This window comes from Typopeltis vanoorti, chromosome 7, assembly GCF_054136105.1.
Source record: "Typopeltis vanoorti isolate ZY-2024b chromosome 7, IOZ_Tvanoo_1.0, whole genome shotgun sequence".
Classification (NCBI taxonomy): Eukaryota; Metazoa; Arthropoda; class Arachnida; order Uropygi; family Thelyphonidae; genus Typopeltis; species Typopeltis vanoorti.
The window spans coordinates 120051255-120066684 of record NC_143555.1 but is presented as its reverse complement, the minus strand read 5'-3'; the positions used below and the strand labels follow the sequence as shown (position 1 = coordinate 120066684).

At 34.6% G+C, this 15430-nt stretch overlaps 1 protein-coding gene across 1 annotated transcript in view; it reads left to right on the top strand.

The window, feature by feature from the left end:
• The window catches only part of Dhc36C (Dynein heavy chain at 36C), a 1350914-nt gene that overhangs the window by 53171 nt on the left and 1282313 nt on the right, over nt 1-15430 (top strand). The window lies entirely within an intron of this gene.

Sequence of the window (15430 nt, the reverse complement as noted above, 5' to 3'; positions counted from 1 at the left end):
GATCATCACATTTCAGTTTTAGAAACGATTTTTTGTTATTCATAAAGACAAAATAAAAAAAAAAATGTTAAGATGCTAAATTGCATTACTCGGTTTCCAATTGTGTCTTTTTGGTATCAAAAATTTATATCCAATGATATTTTAGCAGTGATTCTTTGCCTTCGTATTTTATTTATTTATTTATTTGTATTATGCATATTACAATAATATCTAATGCATATCCTCATAGATATGTTGAAAATATGTGAAAAATATCATATACGGAATGATTCAAAATTTTGAATCATTCCGTATATGATATTTTGAAGATTTTGAAGATTTTCTAATGCTTCCCCCCCACCTCCTTATTCTCTCCTGTAACTGAATTGCATAACTACTCTAAATTTCTATACAGGCTTGAAAGTTTTTCTAGACATCATTCAAAATCAATTACTTCATTTTACCATTTTGACAAAAGATATACGGCAATCAGATTGTACCGTGAAACTTCTAATTCTGTTCTATTTATTTGCAATCTAAAACCAGCTGTTCTACTGTCCACTGAAATTATGTGAAATTTTAGAAATAATATGCTATATTTTCACCATGCAAAATTGTTTATATGCATACCACACAAAAGAAAGTTCAGTAGTATTATTTTTGTTTGTTTTTCTTTAAAAAAATCTAAACATTATTTCTGTTGCTGGAAGCTATTTCTGAAATAATCTGTCTTATAAATACTTGGTAATATCCTCTTAGCTGGAGGAAAAGTTGAAGGCTTACTCAGTGCTATTGAGAAGAAAGGGGAGAACACTAAAGTGCCTCAGGCTGTAGTGCAGAATATGTCAAGAATGTCTTGTTTCCTTTTCGATTGTTGATTACCTATATCCTAACAGAAATACTGACATTTCGTTTACATGCTTATACATTATTTATGCCAAAATAATTGCTTAATTTATAATGATCAGTTTCACTTTTATTATCAAAAATTAGAAATTAAATCATACAATTATCTTGAAAAAGAGGATTTGAATTATTTTCAAAGAAAAGGTGCATATGCGTTTCATAATCTTCTTTTTTTGGGGGGGGGGGATATAGACCTAATCAATCTGCGGATATTTCAGATAATTTATTTCATAAATCGTTCGCAAGACAACTGTTACAAACGTAAATCACTTGGAGAACATACCCATTCATTTTAGTGTAAAATAGTAGCAAAAGTTCAGTTACTTTAGATATGTAATCTAGAAGAAAATGTTATGTCTGCTGAGATTAGAATCTTACGTGAATAATTTTTCTGACATGATTTCTCTATTCGTTATAATGTAATCAATTTCCAGATTTTTTCCCTCATGCAGACTCCATGTTATATGCAGTGATTTCTTCTTTGTACTACAAGAAAAAAAAATCAGATAACAGAAGAAAAATATGTAGTATTTTCTTTTCCACTGGCTGAATTTACAATGTTCTTTCTTTGTGTTTTGAAGAGAAAGTGCAAATGACTTTTTTCTTACTATTTTTGCCATTATAAGAAGACTTGAATAAATTGAGTGATTGGGCAAGCAAATGGGGATGTGAGTTCAATGTTGCAAAATGTAAGGTTTTAAAATTTGGAAAACAAAGATGGGATGCAGAATTTATGCTTGGTGAAAATATATTGTTGGAAGTAGAGGAAATAAGAGATCTGGGAGTGATAGTGGATAAGGATCTAAAATTTAGGGGTCACATCGCCAAAATTGTGAAGACAACACAAAGACTTCTGGGAATGATGAGGAGGACACTGACATGTAGAAGTAGGGAGATTCTTGTTCCATTGTATAAGGCTTTGATTAGGCCACACATGGACTATTGTGCCCAGATTTGGTCACCTGGTTTTCAGAAGGATGAAGAGATGTTGGAAAGGGTCCAAAGGCGACTGACTAAGGTAGTTTCTGACCTCTGGAATGTCGAGTATGAGGAAAGATTGAAAAGATGTAATTTGCAGAGACTAGTGGAGAGAAGGAAGAGGGGAGATATGATAGAGACCTACAAGTTGGTAAGGGGTTGCTATAGGATCAATGGTGGAGAAGTTCTACAGAGAATAGTGGGAGATCAGGGGAGAACCAGAGGTCATCCCTGGAAACTGTATAAAGAGGGTGTGAGTAGGGGAGTGAGAGGCAGGTTTTTTTCGTGCAGAGTTGTGAATGATTGGAATGCCTTGCCTGAGAGTGTGGTGTCTGCAGGGAGTTTGAATGTGTTTAAGACCCGGTATGATGAGATGTGTGTGAGATAAAAGGACCTCCTAGATGAGTCTTTGACTCCATGAGGTCTTGTTTAATAATAATAATAATAATAATAATAATAATAACATCTCATATAATTATAAGAGTGACATTTTACCGTTTTTCTTCCACACGAGAAACAGAAATAAGGTAGTAATAATATTGTTGATTATGTCAAACTTCATTGTAGCAGGAATTTTTATTACAAAACTTTGTAATATATTTATCTCCGAAACAAGAAATTTGGAACCCATATCACATAAATGTTGAGTGTTGGCAAGGTGAAAATGTTCCCATTATTATTTATATATTTCATTTATTAACTAGGGGGAGCTATGCCCCCTCCCCCCGTGTTCCAGTCTGGTAGGCCAGTTCTCCTTCAATTGTGATAACTTGAAACGGGGTTCCGCCCCTGAATTCTGATGACTCGAATTTTGAAAAATCGACACTCAGGGTAGCCCCTGAGTTTCAAAACATTTCAAAAAACATGACATAAAAAGGCTTATCATTTTATATGTATATAGGGTAGATTTTATTTCATTATTTTTTATTATTTTGGTGAAATACTTTACCTGGAATACTCTTTCCAGTTCCAGAGGAACTGGAAAGAGTATTCCAGTTCCTCTTATATTTTATTTCTTCGAAAATATCATTCTGTGTCATAAAAAGAACTTAAAAATTCGCCTTCAAGATGAAAAGGAAACAGTTCATTCAGGTATCCCTCTATCAATATTTGTAGTTCTGAAAAGGACTGTTTTGATGGCCTTGAAAACAAACATTTTTTATTTCATACTGTTCAGAATTTAAAATTCTTGAACAGTGTGGAACACCTTGAAGCAAGGATAAACACACAAAGCAGTTTTACACTCAGGGCACCAGATTTTTGTTTCCTTTCTGATATTTTTTTATTACATACATAACATTTGAGTGCAGGTTTTTTTTTATTAACCGTTGGTGGTAGATTTTCGGGAAAATGGTTGGAGTTAGCAGCGTTCAACTTCAGATGTCTGGCAGGATTTCCTGTTTTTCTGCTTGCTGAAGAAGGCGCATGTGCATGCAGCAATGCTTTCGCAATTTCTATTCTGTATTCTAGATATGTTATGGTAGACAAACATTTTTTCTTGTGCAGAAGGAAACTGTTCCAAATAACAAAATCCAATGCATGTCCAAACACTTTTTTGTAATATTTTTTATGCTGTTTCCTCATTACAGTGTGTGATAGTAATGACGGGGGGGGGGGGGGTTAAACTATCAGAGGCGAAATAAAGTTCAATTCTATTGTGAAAGGAAATGAAATTTTGATATACATATTTTGAATGATAAAAATAAGCAAATCTATCGCTTACTTTAAAAATTGGAGAATAAAATATCTCAATTATGCAGAAAATATAAATTTAAATCATAACTGTTAATTTCATTTTGTAATGACCAGTTATACAAGGAAACCAAGAAAGTGAAAGTACAAAGAAGAGTAGATTACTATACAACATGAAGAAAAAATTTAGTAATATGATTAAAGAATTTCATGTTATTCTCTATAAAGCAAAGTTGCTCAAGCGTGCCCTAAAGGAAATCTGTGAAGTATTATTCGATTTCGAAGGTTTTGTACAAAAATAAAAATAATATAAACTGGAACGTCGGCAGCCGGTTTTCTTTTCTTTTTTTAAAAGAATATTTCAAATAATTATCGTGAATTAATTTCTTCGAGAACAAAGAAAAATCTTTTGTCTAGTACGCGATTAGAAAAAAATTAGCGCAAAAAAATAAAAAATTAAATTGGTTCTCCAAGGTAAGGCTTTGTTCACTTAAATATTTTTAAGTGAACAAATTATACAAGATCTTTATTTTGTTCAGACATTAAAATTGTATTGTACAATAAAAAGAGAAAACAAAAATATAAATAATTTCTCTATTTTTAGTTTATCCTATATAACTAAAATCCAGTTGACCAGCATGGAACAAGGAAGCGCGTTTCTTGTTATAGGCAACTGAGAGGCAGCTACGAACGCGAGATAATCCGATTAACCGTTCACTTCAGTGTGAGGGTTTATCACACTTTCTAATGGACATGATGGTCAAATTGCACTTCTTATCCAGGTTCTTTAAACAGGTGGGCTGAAACATATCCAGATTTAGTTGGACGTCTATAGACGTCCTAGCCGTTTGGAAGGTTAATACATTATATAATTTTTTAAATCCTTATACCACAATGTTTTATTTAATTTCTTCTGTAGCTTTAAACCTAAATCTTCATTCTTATTTAATTGAGCCATCTGACTTTAACTAATCAGTGATGTTACTGACGTGCCATATTAGCATGGTGTTCCTGAAGAAGAGTTGCATTTAGTGCTTAGACGTTTTTAGCTAAACTCGTAGAAGAGATAGAGATTCATCAAAGGATTACAGTACAATGTGGTGCTTCACAAATAGAGATTCACTATTCATAAATGCAAAGAAGTGTCTCTGATGATGATGATTGATTTACGAACTTATTCGCATATCTGTTGAATGAGAATGCTGAAAAACAACAACAACAAAAAAAAAAAAACCACGCATAATTAACCTTGGAAATGGGAGGGTGATTATTAACAAAACTCCAAACCAACATTACAAATAAAATTAGGTATAGATTTCCTTCAGCAAGAAATAGTAAACATATACAAGTATAACTCAGCAAACTGTACGAACATTTTATTCTACAGAAACATGTAAACACAGTAAATTATTTATCATCATCAAATTCCTGATACATATACCCTCAAGGGCATACATGTTATTATGATAGTACTACATAAAATGTTACATTATTACTAATTTCTGATTGACAAGTTTCCTCTAACGCCTGTGTAGCTCAGTGGATGTGGCGTTTGCACACCATCGCGCTAGGCCGCACGAAGGAAGTCTTGGTTTCGAGTCTAGTCGGCGACTAGAGGAAATTTTTCTAAGCCTTTTTTCGACCGGTTCCCGAGTTAGTCGATCTCTGGCACGGGCAAGCAGGTTTTTCCTCCCGGAAACTCGGGTTTTTCGTCCTGTAAACTCAAGAAAATCGACCGTAGAACCCACATTATTTCAGACATTAAATATATTGTGTCAGGGTTAGAGACCACGAGATGGCGGCACATTTGAGCCGTCTCTCTTCACTGCGTACCGCTTAATTAGTGATAGCCTTGGGTCATCTGTCTCTGATTGGGCACCAGTGGAGATTGAACTGCCCACTCAGTCTCCAAAAGTTAGATAGGGCTAAATGGCCTCGCCTACTCCCGTATATACGGGAATAAAAAGGCGTTTGCTGATTTTTTTTTTTTTGGAAGTTTCCTCTAAATTAATCTGTTATCAGTCAAAACTCCAACATTATCAGATTTTATATACCTGTCTTCTAATGCACTGTTTACTGTATGAATCCACCTATATCTTGTTCTTCCTTTGGTTCTTCTTTTTCCTGCCAGCCTAGTAAAGAACACTTGTTTTGCTATTTCCCATTTTACTATTTTGCGATTTTCCATTCTGTTTAAGTGACCTTACCACAAATTAGCTCTGCTAACACATTCCTGAATGCTAACAATGTCAACAGTTTTTCTAATATCCTTATTTTTAATATGATTTACTAAAGAGAGGTCATGTTTTATCATTCTGCTTATATTTTATAAGTATGTTGCAGACAAGTTGGATAAAGGGAATGGATACACTATGATATTTGGATTTTGCTAAGACAAGATAGAATAATGCATGAAAGGCTGTTGCATAAATTGGAGAATATTGGTTTGCAATATAAACTATTGACTTGGATAAATGAATGGTTGACAGAAAGGTATCAAAAAGTGGTATACGGTGGGTGGGAATCTGTTGGATTTAAGGTAAGCAGAGGTGTATCCCAGTTTTCATTACTTGTACCACTATTGTTCAATCTATACATTAATGACATTAGCAAGGATCTAACAGGAGATGTTCAATTGTTTGTTGATGATACAAAGATAGGCAGGGCATAAGAGTTGCTACTGATATCTAGCACTTACAGAATGATTTGAATAGACTAGAATTTAGACCAATGAAAATGAGTGTCAGTTTAATGTTAGTAAGTGTAAAGTTCTGGACTTTGTTGTGGCACAGTATGTTAGCAAGGTGGCTAGGTATCATGGTGCAATGGTGGATAGGAATTTGAAGTTTAAAGGTCACATAGCAAAAATTGCAAATACAACTCAGAGAATAATTGTAATATTGAACCAAACCTTTATATGCATGGATAAGAAGTTATTTTGCCTCTTTACAAGGCCTTGATAAGACTGCACATGGACTACTGTGTGTGCAGATTTGGTTTTCTAGGTTCTGTGGAAAGATTGCAAAGAAGAGTTACAAAGATTATATCGGGATTACGTAGACTACATACACTAGTGAAGAGAAAGAGGAGGTGATATTATAGAAGTCTATAAACTTCTGAATGGATGCTATAGGATATCATCTAATGAATTTTTTGTTATATGTAAGGTGGGAAGAGAACATAGGGGCATACGCAGAATTAAGTTTGTTCATAGTTAAGAAAGGGATAAGAACTAGATTTTTCTCTCACAGAGCAGTGAATTAGTGGAATAGTTTGTCTGTTGAAGTAGTGAGTGCATGTAGTGGGGATGAGTTTAAGGGAACGTATGACAACTGGTTTGGGAAATGTTTACTCTCTGAAGATCTTAGGTAATAATAATAATAAGTTGATAGTTAAATTAGAATGTTAAAGTTAAAGTGCATTGGATTGCAGATTGGCTGTCTGAAAGATATCAGCAAGTTGTGTATGAAGAAGCAATATCCTAGAAGAGGGGTTTGTTTTAGGTGGCTTTACAAGAAGACTTCAGTAGGCTGAGTGAGGTATGGGAGTGGGGATGCCAGTTTAATGTTTCAAAGTGTAAAATTTTAAAATTTAGAAAACAAAGATGGAATGGTAGAGTATACACTTGGCAGGGATATTTTGGAGGAGGTGGAGGAAATAAAAGAACTGGTGGTGATGGTGGATAGGGATCTAAAATTTAGAGTACACTGCTAAAATTGTGAAAACAGCATAAGTTCTGGCAATGATGCCGACTTATAAAAGTAAGGAGATTCAGGTTCCATTTTAGGAGGTCTTGTTTAGGCCCCACATGGACTACTGTGCACAGGTTTAGTCAGCTGGTTTTCAAAAGGATGAAGAGATATTGGAAAGGGTCCAGAGGTGACTGACTAAGAAAGGTTGAGAAGATAATTTACAGAATCTGACTGATATCAGGAGAAGGGGGGTGATATTCTTGAGACATACTAGTTGGTAGGGATTATCATCAGATTAATGTTTAAGTGGTTTTACATAGAATCATGGAAGATGGGAAAAACAAGAAGTCATCCCGTGAGAGCAGGTTTTTTGTATGGAGAATTGTGGATGATTGGAATGTATTACCTAAAAGTGAGTCTACAGAGAATTTGAATATATTTAAGACATGGTATAATGAGCTGTGCATATGATAGATGGACCTTCTACAGTGAGTCTTCGGCTCCATGGAGATCTGAGGATAATAATGATAATACAGGTAACCCTCGTATAACGCAGATGATAGGTTCCACAGAAATGCCACGTTATATAAATCGCGTTATGCGAGACTCAGATCACATATCCAACAAAAAATATTTTTATTTAATTCAAGTAATTCATATAAGTTAAGAAAACATATAAACTATGAAACAAAATACATGCTATAAACTTATAAAAATACAAATTGTATGCAAACTTCATTGCACATAATGCATAAATGTTTTAGGCAAAATAAAATAAAGTGCATATTTTAATTGTCATCACTGTATTCATTCTTTATTTACGAGTGGCTGGACGTCATCATCATTTGAAATCTCTTGGACATCATTTGTATAATTCTCATTGCATACTTCGGCTGCTTTAGTTATCAAGAAATCAGTAATAAGACCTTGCTTACCACTATGCTGCAATTTTTTATTAAGTTCATAATATAGAGCTAAACAAATATCCAATTGTCTTGTGGATTTTCCAGAGCGTTCCATTGAGGGATCATTATCTGTAAAATAATTTCCTAACCTTCTTGCCAAGTCCAATCCTTCTGCTAATTTCTTTAAACCGAATTCTTTAACGGATTCATCATATTCAGAATCTTCGACAGAACTTTCCCCGCCATTTGGTTCGACATCATCTATTAATTGTACCAGTTTCTCCTCATTTAAATCTATTTCCCCATCAATTAATTCACTAATTTCGTTTTCAACCATATTGCAAAAGCCCTCTAAGTGGCCATTACTATAAAAATAAAATTTTTACATAAATAAGCATTACATATGTAACTCACCAGAAAATAAAGTGTTCAGCTTGAGATTAACACACTTATGATTTTTAATGCGCTTTCCTGGCAGAAAACGAAGGCAATTTTCAACAATAAACACTTCATACAGTAAACAATTGACGTATGTGTACGAAATGTTATTTTGTCCCCCTAATATAAATTCGCTACTTATAACTACATGTGCGATACAAGCAAATGCAAATTTAATGAAGATAAAATTTGATTTTTAAGTCTCGGGGTGAAAAATATATGAAAAGATAAAGGGTTACTACAATTTGTAGGCCATGTTTTTATCGAAATCGTGTTGTATAAGTACTGTGTTATACAAGGATTACCTGTAATTCTAATTACTTTTTAATTAAAATGCAGTTATTTTAGCTTCTTGGATCTTTAATAAGTAACTGATTTGCATTGATACACTGAAAAAAGAATATGAAATATTATTAAGTGATAGGCTTCATAATGTAAGGTTTCACTCAGTGAGTAGAATGCAATAGATATTACCATATCTGTTTCATTTAACTTTAAACTCATTCACATATCTACCATACCCAGCAATGCATTCTGCTTCCACCACTATCCATGCAAGAAATCTATTCATCACTCCCAGCACCACACCAAAGTTAAAAAGCTGTGTTAATAAGTAAAATCCCATTCATTACCTTAAATGTCTGTGATATCATTGCTTCTCTGACTGTTCACTAAGCTCTGTAATTTATATTTCTTCCTCCTGTCTCCATAGCCTACTTTCCAGAGTCCAGATATTGACTTAGTCCCTTATCTGTGGACTCTCTGCAGAGTTTCCAATTTACAATGCAAACCAGATAACCAAAATTGAATTGTAGTAGTAGTAATAGTAGTCCATATGTATGTTTTGATCAAAGCCAGCCAGTGGCATAGCCACCTTCTTATCTTGGCATGACGGTGTAGTTCTTATCATAGCAGCTATGTGTTGTATAGCTTTGCAATACTTACACTCTGAACTTAAGATTGCTGTCAACTATCACTCCCATATCCTGAATTCCATCCACTTCCTTAATATCTTTATACTTCAAAGTGCAATGCCATGCACTTATTAACATTCCAATTACAATCTCTCATTTGCCAAAGTAAAAATATATTTAAATCTTCTTGAAGTTGACATCAGCATCACTCTGTATAACTCATCCCAACTCTACATCATCATTAAACAAAATACACCATGTAACTCCAGAATATCATTTTCAATAAATTAAACAGTGGATATCCAAGAGAAAAATCTGTAGAACATCACTTGTTACCATTCTTTTCTGAAACATCACACATAGCTTACTAGTATTGTTCAGAAAGCCAGTCTATCTGTCTGACTAATCTGTTGTCCATCCATATCTTGCCTGGCTTGCACATCAACCTGTCATGTAAATCTATCAAATACCCTTGTATCAAGAATATCATCATATACAAGCCTTCCTTATTTAATTCATTGTCACTTTATCATTAAATGCAAGAGGACAGCTAAATTAAACCTACCTTTCATAAATTCATGCTGACCATCATAGAGAGTACAATATCTATCTAGCCAATCCTGTATTCTCTTCCTAAGCATTCTCTCCTGTATTTTAATTTCATTTTTTATTTTCTTGTATTTTAATTTCATCATGCCATTTTTATGTAGTGGCAGTATTTCACCTTTCTTCCATTCCTTAGAGACCTTTCCCATTGCAAGATTCTCATTAAACAACCAGGTCAAAGGCACCATGTCTGTTCATACCTAAAAATATATGGTTATATGTCATCCATTCCCATAGTCTTATTAACATATATACCACTGAACACTTTCTGTGGCATAGATTCTTTCAACTTTAGCTTTAGAATTTGCCTCCCTTCTGCATATTTTGCAGTATCTTTCACACTGGTATGATACACATTCATGAAACACTTGTTAAATAATTCCACTACATTCTTTTCCACAGTTATCCTACTACCATAGCATCTACTTCGTAATTATTATTTTCTTGTTTGTCACTTAGTGGACCAATTCTTTTGAATTTTATTTGACCTGACTGGCCAAATTCATATTGTATACTTTCCTTTTTCTGTACTGCGCTTGTCACTTTTCTAGCCTACATTTTATAGTTTTCATATGTCTAATCCTTATTGACTATCTTATATCTCTTCCTTAATGATTTCTTACCACGTAGTACTGCTTGCTTAATTTCATTGGGCATCCAATTCACTCCTACTCCATTTATTGATCTTTCATTTACTTTATTTAATCTTTATTCAACTTTTTGGTACACAGCTATCCCCCCCCCCCCTTCTGTCACCTATTTTTCCCAGTTCATCTTGCGTTATTGATGTTAGCTGACTATGGAGCTTTCCATAATCACCTGCTTTACAGTTCCATATACAGTTGACCCTTGAACAATGTAGGAGGTTAGGGGCACCAATCCCCCCATGCAGTTGAAAATCCACATATAACTTTAGACCCCCAAAAAACTTAACTACTAATAGCCTTGCAGTTCCGTATACAGTTGATCCTTAAACAACGTTGGGGGGGGGGGGGGGTTAGGGACACCAATCCCCTATGTAGTAGTTGAAAATCCACGTATAACTTTAGACTCCCCCAAATAATAGCCTATTGTTGATCGGAAGCCTTACCAATAACATAAACAGTCGATAACACATATTTTGTATTGTTATTATTTATTCTTATTATTTACTGTATTAATATTATTTACTGTATTCTTATGATAAAATAAGCTAGAGAAAAGAAAATCTTATTAAGAATAATCATAAAGAAGAGAAAATACATTTACAGTACTGTATTTATCGACACTGTAAGTTTATGTTGTCTGTATACAAGATGAATCATCTGTCTGTCAATATCTACATCAATATTGTTTTATATGATACAAAACACTGTACATGTTATACATATCCCTAAACTAGATATCAAAAATGAAAAGATAATGTGAAAAAGAAATTCATATTTCTTTACAGGTATAATGATTCATTACATTAATAATGATATGATTTGCTGCAATATGATTGCTTTATAGTAGTCTAGCCTGTCTAATGAATGAATCATTATAACATTTTTATTTAAAAAACAAACTAATGCCTTTTTGTTCCCATATTGGGAGTAGGCAAAGTTGTTTTAGCCCTATCTGACTTTTGGAGACTGAGTGGGCAGTTCAATCTTCACTGGTAGCCAATCAGGGATAGCTGGCCAAGGCTATCACTAATTAAGCAGCCCGCAGTGGAGATATGGCACAACAAGTGCCACCATCTCGTGATCTCTAACCCTAACACAATATTTTTAATGTCTGAAATAGTGTGGGTTCTACAGTCGATTTTCATCAGTTTCCAGGACGAAAAACCCGAGTTTCCGGGAGAAAAAACCTGCTTGCCCATGCCATAAATAAATAAATTAATTAATTAATAGCAGTTAATTTTATGCATTTATGATTTAATAGCGCATCTTTATGTTTGTTTACATTTCTATTGACTGTGAATGCCGTCATCTATGGTCTGTGTGTGATAAGTTTTAAGTTTTTATAATATATTTGTGTATATTTTATGGTAGTAAATTATAAAATAGACTAGTATCTACATGTATTTTATGCATTCAGGACATAATTTTTTCTTAATTTTCTTAATTTTTTCAATATTTCTAAGCTACTGCTGTTTATGCATTTATGATTTAATAACGCATCTTTATGTTTGTTTACATTTCTGTTGACTGTGAATGCCGTCATGTATGGTCTGTGTGCAATAAGTTTTAACTTTTTAAAATATATTTGTGTATATTTTATGGTAGTAAATTATAAAATAGACTAGTATCTACATGTATTTTATGCATTCATGACATACTTTTTCTTAATTTTCTTAATTTTTTCAATATTTCTAAGCTACATGGTTCGTCTGCGAGTTTTTTCAAATTGTCGCAAATCTCAAAAAATTTTTCCAATATATTTATTGAAATAAATCCACGTATAAGTGGATCTGTGCAGTTAAAACTCGTGTTGTTCAAGGGTCAACTGTATATCTACCCTCAAATAATCTTCCCTGGATTGACCATTGCCAAAATACCTCATTATGTCATTCACAACCACATCATGAGATCCAACACTTGAAAATCTTATGTTTCTTACATCACATGCTATCTAAGCTAGTTATCCTGCAAAATCTCTACAGTTTCTCTCCCTTATATACACTGTCTTCTCCTTCCACTCAATCTTCTTGTAATAAAAAAAAAAAATTACATATAGCCAAGCCAAGTTTTCAAAACATTTAATGATCAGTGCCCTCTCCCTTCTCTTGTCTGTAACAACATCCTGTTGGATATATTATTCTGTTTATTTTAGTCTCATCAGATAGTCTTAAAGCCCACTTATACTGTTAATTCCCACCTCTACCTTTAGTGGGCAAAATCTTCTTTAAATCAATAAAAGTACTCTGTATTTTTTTTTTCTTTTCTCTCTTTCCAGATGAGTCTATATCCTTCCATTTCTGTTTCTGCCTGTATATTATCCTTGTTTAACCAGATTTCACTTATCCCAGTTATCCTCAGACACACTGACTCACTCGCTACCAAAGAACTCAGTTCCTTTATTTTTTTATGCACAGCATATAGTTCCTATATGCTGTGCTACAAGCATAACCATCCCACTTTCTTAAAGGCTATCTCTTCTTGCTCTAATTACTATACTATACCATCTATCTTCCCCCCCCCCCCACAAATCTGACCACTCTTGTTTCCCTGTCCCTTACATTGATGTATTATATCACTTTCCACTTCATAATCATAATAACCTCAGCCTTGTATCCACCTTCCACTTGTTCTTCCACAACCTCTTTTTAGGTTTCTTAATTTCTCTCTCTCTCTCTCTCTCTCTCTGATCCTTTGGCCACAAATACTGTATCTTGAGCTCTTTCTCTCTCTCTCTCTCCTGCTGATCCTTAGCAATTTAAAGCACTCTTTCTCTCTCACTCTTGCTGATCCTTAGCTGCATAAATGATATCTTGAGCATTCTCTCTCTCTGCCTCTCAATCTGACCCTCTCTCTCACACTGATCCTTATCTCCATGCACTTTATCTTGAACACACTCCCTCCCTTGCATTTGCCGTATATTGAGCTTTCTTTCCCTCTTCAAATAGCGATCTCTCCAAGTTTCTGCCATCAAACTCCTTCAGATGCAGCCTGCTCCCTGCTCTCTTTCTCAAATGGCTATTGTTATGCCTGGACAATACGTTAGCATTATCTGAACTACAATGTTATCTTGACTTCCCACAATAGCTTCCTTGAATCCCTTTCAACATTATTTATCCTTCGAATTCATTTGTGCCACAACCACTGCTGACTCTGATGCCATTCATTTTTTTCTGTATAACCTAAGTTATTTGTCTCGTACCACTTTAAAAACATATTTTATTCATCCTGTTTTCAATACACCTCTAATGATCAAATCTCCATATGATGTCACATGATTATCCTTTGATGATTTTTGCATCTTATTTCATTGACATTAGTCAATTTCTGCTTCACATATTCAGTTTCATCCTCTATACATTTTTGTAACTATTCATTTTCACTAATTCTTACTTAAATTCTTCCACTCTACTTCCATTCACATAACGTTTGGTGAGTTTTGGTTATTCTGGTCCCTTTGTTAAAATTCTTGGAGAAATTAGTGAGGGACCATATATAGCATTGGGCAGACGAGGGTAATGTTATCTGTGAGAGTCAACATGGATTTGTTAAGGGGTGCTCTTGTTTTAGTAAGATGCCAGCCTTTTATAATAAAGTTACAAGAGCAGTAGATGTGGGAAAGGCATATACTACTATTTTCTTGGATTTAAAGAAGGCATTTGAATGGGTGCCTCATGATAAGCTGATATTTAAGTTGCAGCACACGGGTTTGGATGTCAGGTTAGTCATCTGGATTCAGGATTGACTGTCCAATAGGTATCAGAGAGTTGTTGTGTGGTGGGGAAGTTTTAAGGAGGCAGAAGGTTACAAGTGTGGTCCCACAGGGCTCAGTACTGGGACTTATATTGTTTAACCTTTATATCAATGACATTGTCAGTGAATTGCAGGGGGGGGATATTCAGTTGTTTGCAGATGTTGTGAAGCTGGGAATGGTTATTAGTAATAGTGCAGATGTGGTAGCCCTGCAAGAGGATTTGAACAAGCTAGACAGATGTGAAAATGAATGGGGGCATCAGTTTATTGCAGCAAAATGTAAAGTCTTGAGGTTTGGGACACATCGATGGGACACTGCACACTCCATTGGGGGAGTTGTACTGGAGGAAGTAGGGGAGACAAGAGATCTGAGGTTAATGATTGATAGAAACCTGAAATTCAGGGGCTATATTGCAAATGTGGTGAAGGTAACACAGAGGATTTCTGCAATACTGAGAAGGATACTGACCTGCAGATTAAAGAGTTATCATCGTTTGTATAAGAGCCTGATTCGACCACACTTACACTATTGTTTTCAGATTTATTCCCCAGGACTTGAAGGGGATAAATTAACTATGGAAAGTGGTGATATAAATATGGTTTCAGGCCTGTACAATGTTAGTTATGAGGATCAGCTGAGGGAATGTGGACTGCAGAGTTTGGTGGATAGAAGGAGAGGTGATATGATTGAGACTTTTAAACTGTTGAGAGGTTGGTTACATGGTTGACACTGGGAAGTTCTTTCACTTGGTTGAACAGCAGGAAGGAGTGATGAAAAGGGGCCATCCCTGGAAGTTACGAAAGGAAACTGTGAGCAAGAGGGTTAGGAGTGGTTTCTTTGCATGGAGGGTGGTTGAACCGTGGAATGCATTGCCTGATAGAGTGGTGAGAGTGAGAACGGTCAATGAGTTTAAGGAGTGGTA